This window comes from Tupaia chinensis, unplaced genomic scaffold, assembly GCF_000334495.1.
Source record: "Tupaia chinensis unplaced genomic scaffold, TupChi_1.0 Scaffold138988_1, whole genome shotgun sequence".
NCBI lineage: Eukaryota > Metazoa > Chordata > Mammalia > Scandentia > Tupaiidae > Tupaia > Tupaia belangeri.
This window is the reverse complement of record NW_006198878.1, coordinates 393,287-411,221: the sequence shown is the minus strand read 5'-3', so window position 1 is coordinate 411,221 and position 17,935 is coordinate 393,287. Positions and strand designations below refer to the sequence as shown.

The 17,935-nt window shown below is 36.7% G+C and overlaps 1 pseudogene; it reads left to right on the top strand.

Moving 5' to 3' along the window:
* Nucleotides 1-17,629: 17,629 nt before the first annotated feature.
* On the top strand, nt 17,630-17,935 carry LOC102487777 (transcription and mRNA export factor ENY2 pseudogene; annotated as a pseudogene).

Below are 17,935 nucleotides of genomic sequence, written 5' to 3'. Positions count from 1 at the left end.
ACATCAAGAACATCATTATTATTTGTTATTGCCTGAAAGTATGTGCAGTCACTTGAAAGAGATGGAAAGGGAGAGACACAGAGAGAGAGAGAGAGAAAGCACTCCCGAATAGGGCATGGCCATGCCATAATCTCTTCTCCTCTGTTTCTCCATCCTGTCAAGATTTTGGTCATGGACATAGGCACATGGCATGCTTTTCAAGTTGTAAGGACCAGGATTTGAACCTAGGTTAGTCATGTGGGCTCCAGCTCTCTTAACCACTTTACTAAGAGGCCAGCCTTTGCCATTATTGTCGAAAAATGGTTTTACTAGAAATGGAATTTATGGTTGACATTTTTTTTTCTTCTGGCACTTTGAATATGTCTTTCCACTACCTCTGGCTTCCACTGAGGCTGATGAGGAGTCGTGATTTCCTTGTATGTGATGTGGTGCCCTTATACCTGATGAGTAATTTTTCTCTTGTGACTTTCAAGATTTTTTTCCTTTGGCTTTCAATAGCTTGAATATGATATATTTAAGTGTAGAATTTTGTGTTTGTCCTACATGGAATTCACAGAATTTATTGTATATATAGATTAATCTTTCTCATCAAATATGGGATGTCTATCATTATCTCTGAAATATTTTTTTCTGTCCCTTTCCCTTTTTCTCCTCCATATGGCCAATTTTCAGAGTCCTGAAGTGGTTGGGTTTTTTTCAGTTTTGTCTATTTTATTGTTATTTTTTTAAGTTTCTTCTTCTTTTTTTTTTTTTTTTGAATTTGTCAATAGTTTATTCTTTTTTATTGTGGAGTAGTATTCCATTTTAGGGGTATGTCATGGTTTGTTTGAAAAGCTTGTTTATTTCTTCCATGAGAAGGAATAAGAAAGAGAGAGAGAGAAAGAGACCAAGAGAGGTACCTCTAACAGGGTCTTCATACACCTCCCTCCTCTAGCTTTACTCCACCAGGATCATAGACACATGTGCATGTGTTTGTGTATACAGGGAGACCTTGGCGAGAACCCAGAACCTTCCCATATGACTTCAGCATTGTGGAGTGTTGCATTACCACTGCATCATCATTGTAGCAGGCCTATCATTGCTTTCTGAGGAAGGAGTTTGTTGTTTCTCACTAAGCCATTTGGAATGTCCCCTCTACGATAGCTGATTTTAATATCTTGTACTTCGTATCAGGGCCTACTGCAAAAAGCTGAAAAGAGAGGAAAAGCAATCCTGAGAAATAGCTGCTTGCTAAAATATTTTTAAGGATATTTGATCTGTACTTCCCATTTGAGAAAGCACATCCTCAAACAAAGCCTATGTGATCTGATAATTTTTATTTTTTAAATTTTGCTATAGGGTGCATGTGCTCACCAGAGAGACAGAAAGGGGGAGAGAGAAAAAGTGAGAAAGCACCCTCCGAAGGGGATGGATTACATTACAATCCCTCCTTCTGCACTCTCCTCTCAGGATTTTAGGTATGTACAAAGACGCACCCAGCATCTCTTTCAAGCTGCTGGGCTTAAGACTTAAACCACACAATCGACCATGTGGGATTCAGCTGCCTTAACCACCATGCCACTTGGATGGCCCCAGATATGGTACTTTTTTTTTAGCAGTTGAACAGTGTAATCATCTTGCTAAAATAAAAGTTCTAAGTAATTATATCAACTTGAAATAGCACTTTACACAACAAAATGAAATTGTACAACTTTTTTCCCCCAGCAGAGGGTGACATTTTATAAAATATGGATAAAGATTGGAAGCTATAACAGCAGGGAGGAAAACTGAAGATACTAGAGACAGTATAGGAGGGAGTGGGCAACAGGAGGTGGGAGAGAGGGTATCAGGAGAAAAAACAAACAAAACAGTTAATAGACACAAAAATGAAAAGTTATATGTTGATGATAACATATATGGTAATGTCTTTGACTTGACTAATATGTACTAGATCCATGGTGGGAAAAAAAACATTTTGTACACTGTAAAGATGTACGGTGATTAAATGTATTTTTTAAAAAAAAGTTAACCTGGTAACATTAGCACCAATGGAATAGAATAGAGAACCCAGAAATAAACCCTTGCATGTATGATCAAATGATTTTGGTCATAGTGACAAGACCACTCAAAAGGGAAAAGGAAAGTATTTTCAACAAATGCTTTTGGGAAAACTGAATATCCTCATGCAAAAGGATGAATTTGGACCCTTATATTGTATCAGAAACAAAAATTAACTTATCAAAGACCCAAACATAAGAGCCACCTATAAAACTCTTAGAAGAAAATATAAAGGAAATACTTCATGACATTAGGTTTGGTAATAAGTACTTTGAACTATGTCAAAGTAAAAAAAAAAAAAATTGCACCTGAAGACATTATCAACAGAATAATAAGGCAACCCACAAAATGGGATAAAATACTTGCAAATCACATATCCAATAAAGGAATTATATCCAAGATATATAAAGAACTCCTACAATTCAACAAAATAAAAACAACCCAATTTAAAAATGAGCAAGGGAATTGAATAGGCATTTCTCCCAAGAGGATATACAGATCACCAATAAGCACATGAATAGATGCTAAACATCACTAATCATTAGAGAAATCAAAACCACAAGATACCACTTCACACCTTTTAGGATGGCTATTACCATAAAACAGAAAATAAGTTTTGTTAAGAATATGGAAAAATGGGAACCCTTGTGCATTGCAGTTGGGAATGGAAAGAGGTGTACTTGCTGTGTAAAATAGTGCGGTGGTTTTTATTTTTTTTGTTTGTTTTTAAAGAATTAAACATAGAATGATCCAGCAATTTGACTTCTAGGCATAAACACATAAGAACTAAAACAAGGACTTGAACAGATACTTGTGTACCATTGCTAAGAACATCAAGAACATCATTATTATTTGTTATTGCCTGAAAGTATGTGCAGTCACTTGAAAGAGATGGAAAGGGAGAGACACAGAGAGAGAGAGAGAGAAAGCACTCCCGAATAGGGCATGGCCATGCCATAATCTCTTCTCCTCTGTTTCTCCATCCTGTCAAGATTTTGGTCATGGACATAGGCACATGGCATGCTTTTCAAGTTGTAAGGACCAGGATTTGAACCTAGGTTAGTCATGTGGGCTCCAGCTCTCTTAACCACTTTACTAAGAGGCCAGCCTTTGCCATTATTGTCGAAAAATGGTTTTACTAGAAATGGAATTTATGGTTGACATTTTTTTTTCTTCTGGCACTTTGAATATGTCTTTCCACTACCTCTGGCTTCCACTGAGGCTGATGAGGAGTCGTGATTTCCTTGTATGTGATGTGGTGCCCTTATACCTGATGAGTAATTTTTCTCTTGTGACTTTCAAGATTTTTTTCCTTTGGCTTTCAATAGCTTGAATATGATATATTTAAGTGTAGAACTCTGTGTTTGTCCTACATGGAATTCACAGAATTTATTGTATATATAGATTAATCTTTCTCATCAAATATGGGATGTCTATCATTATCTCTGAAATATTTTTTTCTGTCCCTTTCCCTTTTTCTCCTCCATATGGCCAATTTTCAGAGTCCTGAAGTGGTTGGGTTTTTTTCAGTTTTGTCTATTTTATTGTTATTTTTTTAAGTTTCTTCTTCTTTTTTTTTTTTTTTTGAATTTGTCAATAGTTTATTCTTTTTTATTGTGGAGTAGTATTCCATTTTAGGGGTATGTCATGGTTTGTTTGAAAAGCTTGTTTATTTCTTCCATGAGAAGGAATAAGAAAGAGAGAGAGAGAAAGAGACCAAGAGAGGTACCTCTAACAGGGTCTTCATACACCTCCCTCCTCTAGCTTTACTCCACCAGGATCATAGACACATGTGCATGTGTTTGTGTATACAGGGAGACCTTGGCGAGAACCCAGAACCTTCCCATATGACTTCAGCATTGTGGAGTGTTGCATTACCACTGCATCATCATTGTAGCAGGCCTATCATTGCTTTCTGAGGAAGGAGTTTGTTGTTTCTCACTAAGCCATTTGGAATGTCCCCTCTACGATAGCTGATTTTAATATCTTGTACTTCGTATCAGGGCCTACTGCAAAAAGCTGAAAAGAGAGGAAAAGCAATCCTGAGAAATAGCTGCTTGCTAAAATATTTTTAAGGATATTTGATCTGTACTTCCCATTTGAGAAAGCACATCCTCAAACAAAGCCTATGTGATCTGATAATTTTTATTTTTTAAATTTTGCTATAGGGTGCATGTGCTCACCAGAGAGACAGAAAGGGGGAGAGAGAAAAAGTGAGAAAGCACCCTCCGAAGGGGATGGATTACATTACAATCCCTCCTTCTGCACTCTCCTCTCAGGATTTTAGGTATGTACAAAGACGCACCCAGCATCTCTTTCAAGCTGCTGGGCTTAAGACTTAAACCACACAATCGACCATGTGGGATTCAGCTGCCTTAACCACCATGCCACTTGGATGGCCCCAGATATGGTACTTTTTTTTTAGCAGTTGAACAGTGTAATCATCTTGCTAAAATAAAAGTTCTAAGTAATTATATCAACTTGAAATAGCACTTTACACAACAAAATGAAATTGTACAACTTTTTTCCCCCAGCAGAGGGTGACATTTTATAAAATATGGATAAATTGTCCAAATGGACCAGTGAGTTAAGTAACTGAAATAAAATTGTCTCTCTTTTTTCTTCATCACGAAATCATTTACAGAAAGGTATTAACCAAAAACAATGTTTATAAAAGGATATTAAGAATAATTTTTTAAATCATAACTAATATAGAATGTAGATTTTTCAGTTTTTTCAATGTTTTCATCAGATATTTCCCATTCATCTATGGTCCATTTTTGTTAAAATTCATCCTTAGGTGTATGTAATTAGTATTCTCAGCTTAATGTCCCAATTATACCAGAAGTATTAAATTCACTAGTTCAAACAAAACTTTAACTGAGCATCTATTTCAGGTTTTCCTTCAAAGTTCATAGTCCATTCAATAAGAGAAACATACATTTTACAGTACATAGAAGATTTTTTAAAGAATTATTTTCATTTAATTTTATTTATTTTTATTATTCTTTTTTATTTGACTAGAGAGAGACAGAGAAGCAAGCCATGAGATCTGAGACTCAAACTATGGTCAACCATGTGGGAATCCAAAACCTTAACCACCACACCACCTGCTGGCCCCACATAAAAGATTTTTAAATGTAGGTGTGCAACAAGAATCTATGGAAATCCAAAAAAGGAATCACTAATTCTACTAAAGACACTGTGTATGTGAGGTTTAAATCAAGTGGGATATCATGGTCTGAGATGTACACAAAGGACCCTTTAGGCAGAGGGAATAACTTGAGCTCAAATTTAGAAGAATCAAACTATTTAACATTTTTGTGGAACCTAAAGCAGACTGGCAAAAACACACAATATTAAATACACAGTGTGACAACTGAGCTGTAATGAAAGATGGAAGAAGAAAAGGGAGGGAATGTTGGGGAGCTAGACTAGGGTCATACTGCAAAAACCTTTAGAACGTTTGCCAAGGAGTAAGGATAGTCTTGTAAAAGCTTTATACATACCTCATAAACTAAGCACTGTGCATTTGTTCTGGCTGATTTCAGAGAACCAGTAGAGGATGGAAACAGAAAGACCAATTAAGAGATGGTGGATTCCACAAAGCTAGAGAGGAAAAGCACAGTGCAGACTGATGAATGGTGGCATCTTTTTTTTTTTGAGAGGTTTTCACTATAGGGCGCGTGCGCTCACCAGACATACAGAGAGACAGAAAGCGAGAAATCACCCCCCAGGGGGGATGGCCATGCCGCAATCCCTTCTCCTCCATTCTCCTCTCGGGATCTTGGGCACGCACACACACGCGTCCGGTGTGAGTTTTAAGCCACCGGGTCCAGGACGTGAACCGCGGTCGACTACGTGGGAGTCCAGCGACATAGCCATTACACTAACTGCTGATCCCATGAATGGTGGCATCTTTTGAAGGAGAGGAGAGAGTTAACAATGGAGGCATATTTAAGAGACACTCACATGGTAGATTTTATGGGCTTAAGGTGACTGGATGTAATGCCTGAGAAAGACGGAAGCACGCACAAAGATGAATAAAAGGTTTCTCATTTTGGTATCTGGTATCTTGATATCTCTGGCATCTTTGAATAATGATAACATTATTCAAAACAGGAAATTCATGAGGAATAGATTTTTAGAGGTTTGTAGAGGATTTGGTTTGAGACAAAAATGAATTTGAGGTGTCTGCGGGGCACTGAGGTGGAAGTGCTGAGTCAGAATTGGAAATATGAAATGAACTGGAGTTCGGGAAAGAAATCTGGAGATGGTATTGAGGAGTGAATGATGTAAACTTGTTGAGAAAAGCTAGGGGAATTAAGAGTCTCTAGTGGGTGAGTGCAACGGGAAGAGGGGCCAAAGCATGAAGCATTATAATACCCAATATTTTAGGTTAGATGGAGACTATAAAGAAGATTAAGAAGGAATAGCTTGAGGGTTAGGAAATGAAGCACAGAGAATGAAATCATGTGTAAGGAAGAAAGAAGACAATTCGTCCTCTCACAATGTATCCTCTATACTCATAGGAGATGGAGTGATTTACAGTGATATCCAAACAATATTTCTAGAATAATCCTTGCCTCATGTTCACAAGAACTTGGAAACCTGTCTGTCCAGTCCTCACTATGTGTGAAAATCAACATCTTAAGGATGTGAAGAAGCAAGAGTATTATGAAAGGTATCCTGGCCTATACCATGTAACTAATTTTTTTCCTTTTGGTTCAAAAATAAGTTGAAATTAAATTTAATTGTTTCATTAACTTTTTTATGTTCTTCCTACAAAATAAATTATATGTGCTACAAGAATGAAAGAAACATTGGAAGAATTCCTATAAGAATTCACTCTTTCCCCCACAAACTATATTTGTTCATGGATTTATATTTCTTTCTTTTTTTAAAAAAAAGGATTATTTATTTAATCTTATTATTATTTTAAAATTTTCTATAGAGCATTCACCCTGTCTGTGCAGAAAGAGACAGAGAGAGAGAGAAAGTGAGAAAGCAAGCCGCCAGGTCTGGGACTCGAACCAAGGTCGGCCATGTGGGAGTCCAACACCTTTAACCACCCTGCCACCCACTGGTCCCAACTGATTTATATTTTTGTTAGAAAATTCAAAGAGGATCAGTAAATGGGTTATCATTGCATTTCAACAAGAAACCACCATTTGAGAGGTAATAATGAAGATCAGAATACCTTCTCCTTTGAAAAAGTCAGGAAGTGTGGTGGATGATGTCCATATTTTCCTTCTAGAACAAAGGAAATGTTTCCTAGCTGATGGGAGTAGTGCCTGCAGAAAGCCCTCAGCTGTCTGCAACTTCAGGGATTGCTTTGGCTGAAGAAAGCTACTTCACCCAAAGTCACATCCTTCTAGAAATCAGCCTGAATCTAACAACTGAATGATATGGAGTCTGATATTACCTCAACTTGGAACAACTCCAAATAGCCATTCTGTCTTCAAAGATCACCTTGCTGTAGATCAAGAAAGATGCTGGGCTTGTATTACAACCCAGATTCTCCCTTTGCCCAATCCTACATTCTTCCCTTCCATTCAACAGGTTTCGATTCCAGGAGCCTTCTCTAATAAATCTCCTGCATGCTAATCACTATCTCAGTCTGCTTTCCAAAGAACTGAACCTATAAAGGAGTGAATTAATTAAATGACAAACATAATACACACCTTTTCATCCATTTGAGCTCAGAAGTGTAAAGGAACTCGGTCGTTGGAATAAAGCAGAGCTAGGAATGTCCAAGTTTTGAGTTTTTATTTTTAAATTTACCAATAGTAAAATTCACTCTTTTCGGTGTACGTACAGCTCTATGAGTTCTGACAAATGCACTGAGTCATGTAACTACTACCATAGTCGAGATATAGAAGAATTCTAATCATTCCTCCTAAAAACTAACTCATGCTACTTCATTATAGTCAATTCCTATACTATATCTTTAAACCTTGGTAAGCATTAATCTGTTCTCTGGCAATATACTTATGCATATTTCAGAATGTCTTATCAGTGGAATCATACAAAATGCAGACTTTTTAAAAATTATTTTAAAATTTGCTCTAGAGGGACCAGCAGTTAGCATAATGGCTATGTTGCTGGACTCCCACGTAGTCGACTGCAGTTCGAGTCCTGGACCCGGTGGCTTACACTCACGCCAGGCGCGTGTGTGTGCATGCCCAAGATCCTGAGAGGAGAACGGAGGAGAAGGGATTGTGGCGTGGCCATCCCCTCTGGGGGGTGATTTCTCGCTTTCTATCTCTCTGTCTCTGTCTGGCGAGCACACGCACCCTATAGCAAAAACCTCTCCAAAAAAAGAAAAAAACAATTTTGCTCTAGGGAACATATGCTCACTGGAGAGAGACATAGAGACAGAAAGAGATAGAAAGTGAGAAAGCCTCCGCAGGGGGGATGGCCAGGCCACAAATCATTCTCCTCAATTCACCTCTTGGGATTTGGGGCATGTATACACACACATCTGGTGTGTTTTTCAAGCTGCTAAATCTGGGACTTGAACTGCACAGTTAGCCATGCGGGATCCAGCTGCCTTAATCACCATGTGACCTGGCTGGCCTCAAAATATAGACTTTTGAGTCTGTCTTTCTTTCAGATAGAATAATGTATTTGAGACTTACCCCTACTGTTTTATCTATCAATACCATGTTCCTTTTTAATGCAGAGAAATATTCCATTGCATGGATCACCACAGTTAGTTTCTCCATTCACTAGCTGAATGACATTAAAGTTGCTTCTAATTTTTAACAATTATGACTAAATTTGCTATAAATATTAACATACAGAATTTTGTGTGAACATAAATTTTCATTTCTATTGGGTAAATATGTAAGCATTGAATTGATGGGTCGTGTGGCAAGTATATTTTTAACTTTACAAGAAACTGACAAACTGTTTTTCCAAAGTGGCTGAACCATGTTTGCATTCTTCCCAGCAATGTATGAGTGTACTAGTTGCCATTGTAATAGGAGTCTTAGCAGTATTTCATTGTGGCTTTAGTCTTGCATTTTACTGTTGATGTTGACCATCTTGTTCATGTCTTTACAGACATGCACATATGTTTTTATGGTGCAGTATCTGTTCAAAATATTTTTCCATTTTTATATTGTTTTTCCCCTCATTGTTTTGAGAATTCTTTGCATATTCTGGACAATATTATCCCAATATAACTTTTATCTTATTTTTGTTTTTTTAGAATTGTTTACTTAATTTTATTTATCATTATTTCTAATTTGACCAGAGAGAGAGAGAGAGGGAAAGTGAGAAAGCAAGATCCAGGACTCGAATTGTAGTAGGCCATATGGGAGTCCAGCACCTAAACCACCATGTCACTTGCCAGCCCCTACAAGTTGTATTTTCATCCTCTCAACAGTATCTTTTGGAGAACAAAGGTTTTTAACTTTCATAAAGTCCAACTTATCAATTATTTCCTTTACAGATAGTGCTTTTGATGTCTTGTCCAAGACTTGTCTAACCAAAGGGCACAAAGATTTTCTTCTAAAAATTATGAATCTTACATTTATATTTATAATTGATTTTGAGTAAATTTTTATAAAAAGAAAGAGTCAATTTCTGGACTTTCTATTCTATTACATTCATCTGTGTCTATCCTTTCACCAATACCATGCTGTTTTGATTACTCTAGCTTTATAATAAGTTTCAAATCAAGTGGTATGAGTCTTCCAATTTTTTTCTTTTTTTTTAAAAGAACTATTTTATTTATTTAATTTTTATTTATTATTATTTTTAAATTTGACCAGAGAGAGAGAGGGAAAGTGAGAAAGCAACCCATCAGATCCAGGACTTGAACATGGTGAGCCATGAGGGAGTCCAGCACCTTAACCAACACAACACCTGCCAGACCCTTGTTCTTCTTTTTCAAAATTATTTTGCATATTCTTATTACTTTGCATTTCCATGTAAATTTTAGAACCACCTTACTGATAATTACAAAGGATACTTCTGGGATTGGATTGGGATTGTGTTGAATCTATAGATAAACTTGCAGAGTATTGAGATCTTAACAATATTGAATATTACAATCTATGAACATAGTATATTCCTCTATTCACTTAGCTCTCTTATTTCTTTCATAAGTATTTTGCAGATTTCAGCATATAGATCCAAGTTGTATTTGCTAAATTTATAATTATTTTTTCTTTGTATTTTTGTAAATGGTAGTTGTGGGGGACAGAATAATGGTCCCTAAAGATATCAATGCTCTGGTCCCTGGAACTTCTGAATATGTTACCTTACTTTAAGTAGTGGGCTGAATGGTGGCCCTCAAAGATACCAGGTCCTAATCTCTGGAACCTGTGAATGTTACTTCATGGGGTAAGGTGTTTGCAGATGCAATTAAATTACGGATCTTATGATGAAATCATCTTGTACTATATGACTGAGTTCTAAATGACAGCATAAGAAGAACAACTCAGCCTGATGGTGCTGTTGGTAGCAAACTGAACTGATTTACTGTGGGTTTGGATCCCTAAGTAGTCTTAAAAACATGCTGGGCATGTGTGTCCATGAAATTAGTGTGAAAACAGAATAAAAAGAGATGCAGTCAAAAGTTGAAGAATGCCAAGAGCCACCAGAAGCTAGAAAAGAAAAAAGAACACAGTCTCCCCCAGAGCCTCTGGGAGTGTGGCCCTGACAACACCTTGACTTTGGACTTTACACCTTCAGAACTTTAAGGACATAAATTTCTATTGTTTAAATTAGTAAGTTTGTGATAATGTGTTTTGGCATTCCTAGGAAACTAGTACACATGGCAAAAAGGATTTTACAACTATGATTAAGAGTATGAAATTTGAGATAGAGAGCCTTCCCTGGCTATGGTCAGAAAGACATGTGACAATGGAATAAGGCTCGGAAAGATGTAGCTCTGAAGATAGTTGAAGTGGGCCACAAGTCAAGAATTGCAGGTCATCTCTAGAAGCTGGTAAAGATAAGAAAACAGACTATCTGCTAACAGACTAACCATTTTTTTCTTCACCATCAGAAAGGAGCACAACTCTTTTGACATCTTGGCTTTAGCTTGGTGAGACCCATGTCAGACTTCTGACTTCTAAAACAATAAGATAAAAAATGTATACTATTTAAACCAACTATGTGGTAATTTGCTATGGTAGCAATAGAAAGTTAATAAACTTCTACAATATTTAAATTTTTTCCCAATTCTTGGGATTAAGGAGAAATTTTAAAAATGAAATTATAGAATTAAAAAAATAATGCAAATGAGGCCCAGCCAAGATGGTGCAGCAATCTGCTCCACAATGCTGGAGCCGTACGGAAGGCTTGGGTTTGGTTTCTGGGTCACCATATACACACCAGGTGTGTGTGCATGTGCCTGTGATCCTGGCTGGCTGGAAAGACTCTAGAGAGGATCATAGCATGAGACTTTTTTGAGGATGCTTTTCTTTCTCTCTGTGTGTGTCTCTCATGAAATAAATAAACAAACTTAAAAAAATAATGCTAATGAAAATTCTACATGTCAGAACCTATGGGATATAATTAAAAAAGTAACCAGAGGAAACTCCATAGCCTTAAACAATGTCAATAAATATGAACAAATGAACAATATCAATATTGACAAAAATGACAATAAAAATAAATGAATTAATATCTCAAATCAAAATACTAAGAAAAGGACAACAAAATTAAAAAATGAAAGCACAGAGAGGAAATAATAAAGATAAAAGCATAAATTAGTGAGATAAACATTGACAAATAGTATATTAATACATTAAAATCCATTTTTTTCGGGGGCTGGCAGGGGCATGGTGGTTAAGGCACTGAACTCCCATATGGTTGACCATGGTTCAAGTCCTGAACTTGGCAGCTTGTATTCACTTTCCCTTTCTCTCTCTCTGGTTAAATTAAAAAGTAATAATAACAAATAAAATTAATCATTCTTTTTAAAAATCCTATTTTTTTGGTTAATAACTCCAGTTTAATGTTAAATAGTTGTGAAAATAATGGGTATCCTTACCTTGTTCTTGATCTTAGTAGAAATTCTACTACTGATTCAAGAAAAAAGGGGAGGAGAAGACATATACAAAATTAGAAGTGACACTAGGGACATAACCATTGAGACAGAAGAAATTTTAAATATCATAAGAGATTGTTTGTATACCTCTGTGCAAATGAATTTGAAAAACTTAGAGGAAATGAGTAATATGACCCCATTAGAGAAAGAAAACTTAAACAAATCAGTTTCTTTAAAGTCATGAAAGAACTAGACCACAAAAAAAGCAGCTGACCCATGTGATTTCACAAGGGAATTTTGCCAAACATTCATGGACAAAATTGTCCAAATATTACATAAATTATTCCACAGTGCAGAAAATGAAGAAAAATTTTTATTTTGTATTTATGAAGCAAGCATAATCTTTATACTTAAAAAAAAGAGAAATAAAAACTAATTATCACTTATGAATACTGGTATAGAAATACTAAATAAAAAAGTCAGCAAATAGAAACCAATATGACATTTAAAAATAATACTACTGGTCTAAATTGGGATTTATTCCTGAAATGAAAAGTTGGGTTAATATTATGAAATTTGTTAGTATATCTTATTAATACATCTGAAGAGAAAAATCACAATTACCTGAATAAATGCTAAAAAAACTCTTGACAAAATATAGCACTTTCCTAATTTTAAAAACTCTCAAGTAAATAGAAATTGATGGATACTTTCTTTCCATGATAATGTATATGTGTGTACTTGTGTGTGCATATGCATGCACCTTATCCTAAATCCAGCTTCTTTTTTTTTTTTTTCCCTTGGAGAGGTTTTCTCCCATATGGTTGACCATGGTTCAAGTCCTGAACTTGGCAGCTTGTATTCACTTTCCCTTTCTCTCTCTCTGGTTAAATTAAAAAGTAATAATAACAAATAAAATTAATCATTCTTTTTAAAAATCCTATTTTTTTGGTTAATAACTCCAGTTTAATGTTAAATAGTTGTGAAAATAATGGGTATCCTTACCTTGTTCTTGATCTTAGTAGAAATTCTACTACTGATTCAAGAAAAAAGGGGAGGAGAAGACATATACAAAATTAGAAGTGACACTAGGGACATAACCATTGAGACAGAAGAAATTTTAAATATCATAAGAGATTGTTTGTATACCTCTGTGCAAATGAATTTGAAAAACTTAGAGGAAATGAGTAATATGACCCCATTAGAGAAAGAAAACTTAAACAAATCAGTTTCTTTAAAGTCATGAAAGAACTAGACCACAAAAAAAGCAGCTGACCCATGTGATTTCACAAGGGAATTTTGCCAAACATTCATGGACAAAATTGTCCAAATATTACATAAATTATTCCACAGTGCAGAAAATGAAGAAAAATTTTTATTTTGTATTTATGAAGCAAGCATAATCTTTATACTTAAAAAAAAGAGAAATAAAAACTAATTATCACTTATGAATACTGGTATAGAAATACTAAATAAAAAAGTCAGCAAATAGAAACCAATATGACATTTAAAAATAATACTACTGGTCTAAATTGGGATTTATTCCTGAAATGAAAAGTTGGGTTAATATTATGAAATTTGTTAGTATATCTTATTAATACATCTGAAGAGAAAAATCACAATTACCTCCATAAATGCTAAAAAAACTCTTGACAAAATATAGCACTTTCCTAATTTTAAAAACTCTCAAGTAAATAGAAATTGATGGATACTTTCTTTCCATGATAATGTATATGTGTGTACTTGTGTGTGCATATGCATGCACCTTATCCTAAATCCAGCTTCTTTTTTTTTTTTTTCCCTTGGAGAGGTTTTTGCTATAGGGCATGTGCACTTGCCAGACAGACAGAGACAGAGAGACAGAAAGCGAGAAATCACCCCCCAGGGGGAATAGCCACGCCGCAATTCCTTCTCCTCCATTCTCCTCTCGGGATCTTGGGCATGCACACACATGTACCCAGTGTGAGTTTAAGCCACCGGGTCCGGGACTCGAACCGCGGTCGGCTACATGGGAGTCCAGCAACATAGCCATCACACAAACTGCTGGTCCTATCCTAAATCCAGCTTCTAATGAATGAAAAACACTAAAAGAATTTCTGCCATGATCAGGAAGAAGGTAAGGATATTCATTATTTCCACAACTATTTAACATTAAACTGGAGCTATTAGCCAATAGAATTAGATAAGAGAAATTAATTAGCAGCTTAAGAGTTTGAAAAACAGAAGCAAACTGTTTAATTTGAAGATGATATGATAGTAAACCTGGAGAAGACTGCAGAGTCAATAATAAAAGCTAAATCAAACAAGGAAAGAATTCAGTAAATCAGTAGAATATCAAATTAACACACAGGAGGCAATTTCTTCATGTACCTAGCAACCAATTAGTAAATGTAATCTTAGAGAAAAACTCATTTACAGTAACAACAAAGAAAATAAAATACTGGGCCACCTGTGGCATGGTGGTTAAGGCAGCTTGATCCCACATGGCCCACTGCATGACTAAAGTCCTGGACCTGGTGGCTTTGAAAAAAAATTTAAAATATTCCAGAATAAATTAATGAGAAATAAGCAAATATATACAGTGAACATTTTTAAAAATATTTTCTATAGAGCACATATGCTAACCAGAGAGAGAAACACACACACACACTCATGGAAAAAGAGAGAGAGAGAAAGTGAGAAAGCACTCTCAGGGTGCCTGGTGTGGTTTTCAAGTCACCTAGTCTGGGACTCAAACCATGTAGTCAGCTATATGGCATCCAGCCACCTTAACCACCACACCACCAGCTGGCCTTATAAAATGAAAATCTAAAAATACTCCTAAAGGACACAAAAGTAGTCTTGAACAAATGGAAGGCCTGGGACAAGATAGAACAAGTCAACATCATAAAGATGTCAAGTCTCCTATCTAAACTATTCTATAAATTTATCAAACACTCAAAAAAATACCAGTGGGACCAGCAGTTAGTGTAATGACTATGTCGCTGGACTCCCACGTAGTCGTCCACGGTTTGAGTCCCGAACCTGGTGGCTTAAACTCACGCCGGACGCGTGTGCGTGTGTGCCCAAGATCCCAAGAGGAGAATAGAGGAGAAGGGATTGCGGCGTGACCATCCCCCCTGGGGGGTGATTTCTCGCTTTCTGTCTCTATGTCTCTCTCTCTGTCTGTCTGGCGAGCGCACGCGCCCTATAGCAAACCTCTCAAAAACAAAGAAAAAAGAAAAAGAAAAAAAAATACCAGTGAGCTTTTATTTTGAACCTAGGCAAGTCAATACTAAAGTTTATATGGGAAAATAAATATGCAAGAACTGCTACATAGTCTAAGTTTCTTAAAATGGTAGTATTACCTGCTGCCACTCCTCCACTCATTCATACCTCATTTAATTGAGTCTTCTTCCTTCTGATCAGGTCTCAAGCATCCTTTCTGGAAACCCCTTATTAAACATACACACATATGTGCACATGCGTGCACGTGCGCACACACACACACACACACACACACACACACACACACAGCATCCAGGGCAGACTATTTTGTTACCCACTCTCACAGAACTGTTTCTCTCCTTCACAGCACTCAGCTGTTTAGAGTTATTCACACTAAGGGATTTATTTAGCTAAAGCTGGTCTCCTTTCTCAGTCTAGAAAGGATTATAGGAACAGGAATTACTCTGCTTACTGTGTACCTCCTTTTATTTTTGAATAAGTAAATATTAAGATATGAAAAAAATGCAAAGAGAAGTTCAATAATTTTTAAAAATGTTTGCCAGAGGGCATGTGCTTTCACTGTAAAAAGAGAGATGGAAAGTGAGAAAGCACCCCCCAAGGAGAATGGTGAAGCTACAATCCTTTCTCCTCCATTTCTCCCTCCCTTTCAGATTTTGAGCATGCACACACAAAACACCTTACATTTCTCAAGCCACTGGGTGTGGGACTCAACCTATGCAGTCAGCCAAGTAGGATCCAATGCCTTAACCACCATGACATGGGCTGGTCTGGGTCAGTCTTTTCTTTATTTATTTATTAGAATTATTTAATTTGATTTATTACTATTATTTTAAAATTTGCTATAGGACATGCACACTCAGAGAGAGAGAAAAAAAAAAAAGAAAAGCCACTAGGTCCAGGACTTGAACCACGGCTTGCCATGTCCAGTGACTTAATTACTATGCCACTTGTCGGTCCAGCCAAGTCATTTTTTAAAAAAGTTTATTTCTTTGGCCCGCAGGTGGCATGGAGGTTAAGACACTGGATCCTACACAGCTGACTGTGCAGTTTGAGTCCTAGACACTGCAGCTTGAAAATCACACCACCTGCATGTGTGTGTGTGCCTGAAATCCTGAGAGGAGACTGGAGGAAAAGGGAGTGTGGTGTGGCCACCCCCCCCCTTGGGGGGGGGGGATTTCTCAATGTATCTCTCTCTATCTTTCTCTCTGTCTCTTTCTAGCAAGCACACATGCTTTATAGCAAAAAAAAAAAAAAAGTTTATCTCTTTTTGTTTTTCCAATTTTGGGAAATTGATTTCTAATTTATGGCAAGTTTTACTTTCAGAATAAACCACAGAACAACACAATCTAATTCCATCTTAAAGGCTGGCATGCTGAGCATGGAATGTTTTTATTCTTTGTAGGATAAAAATCCTTCAACAGGGTATCTTGTGATCCTGGTCCCACACCTTCCTAGCTAGCCAGGACCATGGACTCCACACTCTGTGAGTACACATCAACCCAGGAACCAAACTTGCAGTCTTCCATAAGGAGCTAGCATTGTTTTGAACAGTGTATTACCTCTACATCACTGAGCCAGCCCTCTAGTCATTTTTCATATGTTTACTTATTTATTCATCCCATAAGTAAGAGAGAAAGGCAAAGAGAAAGAGAGACAGGCGCCAACATGGTCCTCAGACCACAATCCACACCCAGCACCAGCTAGACAGGATGATGGGCATATACACATGCTTGGTGTGTACAGGGAAAACCAGGACATGAACCCAAGACCCTCCACCATGTAGTTTCAGCATTGTGATGCACTGAGTTATCTCTGTGCCACAGTTGCTAGTCCCTGTTCAGTCATCTTTAAGGAAGTTTCTCTCTATCACCTGTGTTTTGAAAACAGTAAAAATGTGATTTTAGCATCCCTATTTATAATGCCAGAAATCTCAATAAAAAGCAAAAAAGTTACCAGAATAAATGAATCCAAAGAAAAATTTTCCCCTTTTCCCAAGCCCAAAACTTTGGACTCACTCTCTTCTTAGTCAAGTCTACAGATGCTGCCTTCCCAACTTCTATCCATCCCTTACTTTTTGACTGCCATACATTTCAAATTCTTTACTTCTTTTGTCCCAGTAGGTCTTCCTGCCTCAATCCCAATTCACTGGACTCTAACAAGCCTATTTTTTTTTTAGTTTAATTCTAAGTTTCTTTTTAAATTTAATCTTATTTTAATTTCTTTTATACATTCAATCACATATGTCACTTAGCTTCTGAAGTGTCAAAGTCTGGGCAGCCGAAGAGTGTGGCATGTAGCGGTCATCAGCGCAAGGGTCATTTCATTGCTGGGAAGGGACGGCCCTCACCCATGGTGATGGTGGTTAGCAAGATGAACAAAGATGCACAGATGAGAGCAGCGATTAACCAAAAGCTGATAGAAACTGGAGAAAGAGAATGCCTCAAAGAGTTGCTGAAAGCTAAATTAATTGAATGTGGCTGGAAGGATCAATTGAAGGCACACTGTGAAGAGGTAATTAAAGAAAAAGAACTAGAACACATTACTGTCGATGACTTGGTGGCTGAAATCACTCCAAAAGGCTGAGCCCTGGTACCTGACAGTGTAAAGAAGGAGCTCCTACAAAGAATAAAAACATTCCATGTTCAGCATGCCAGCCTTTAA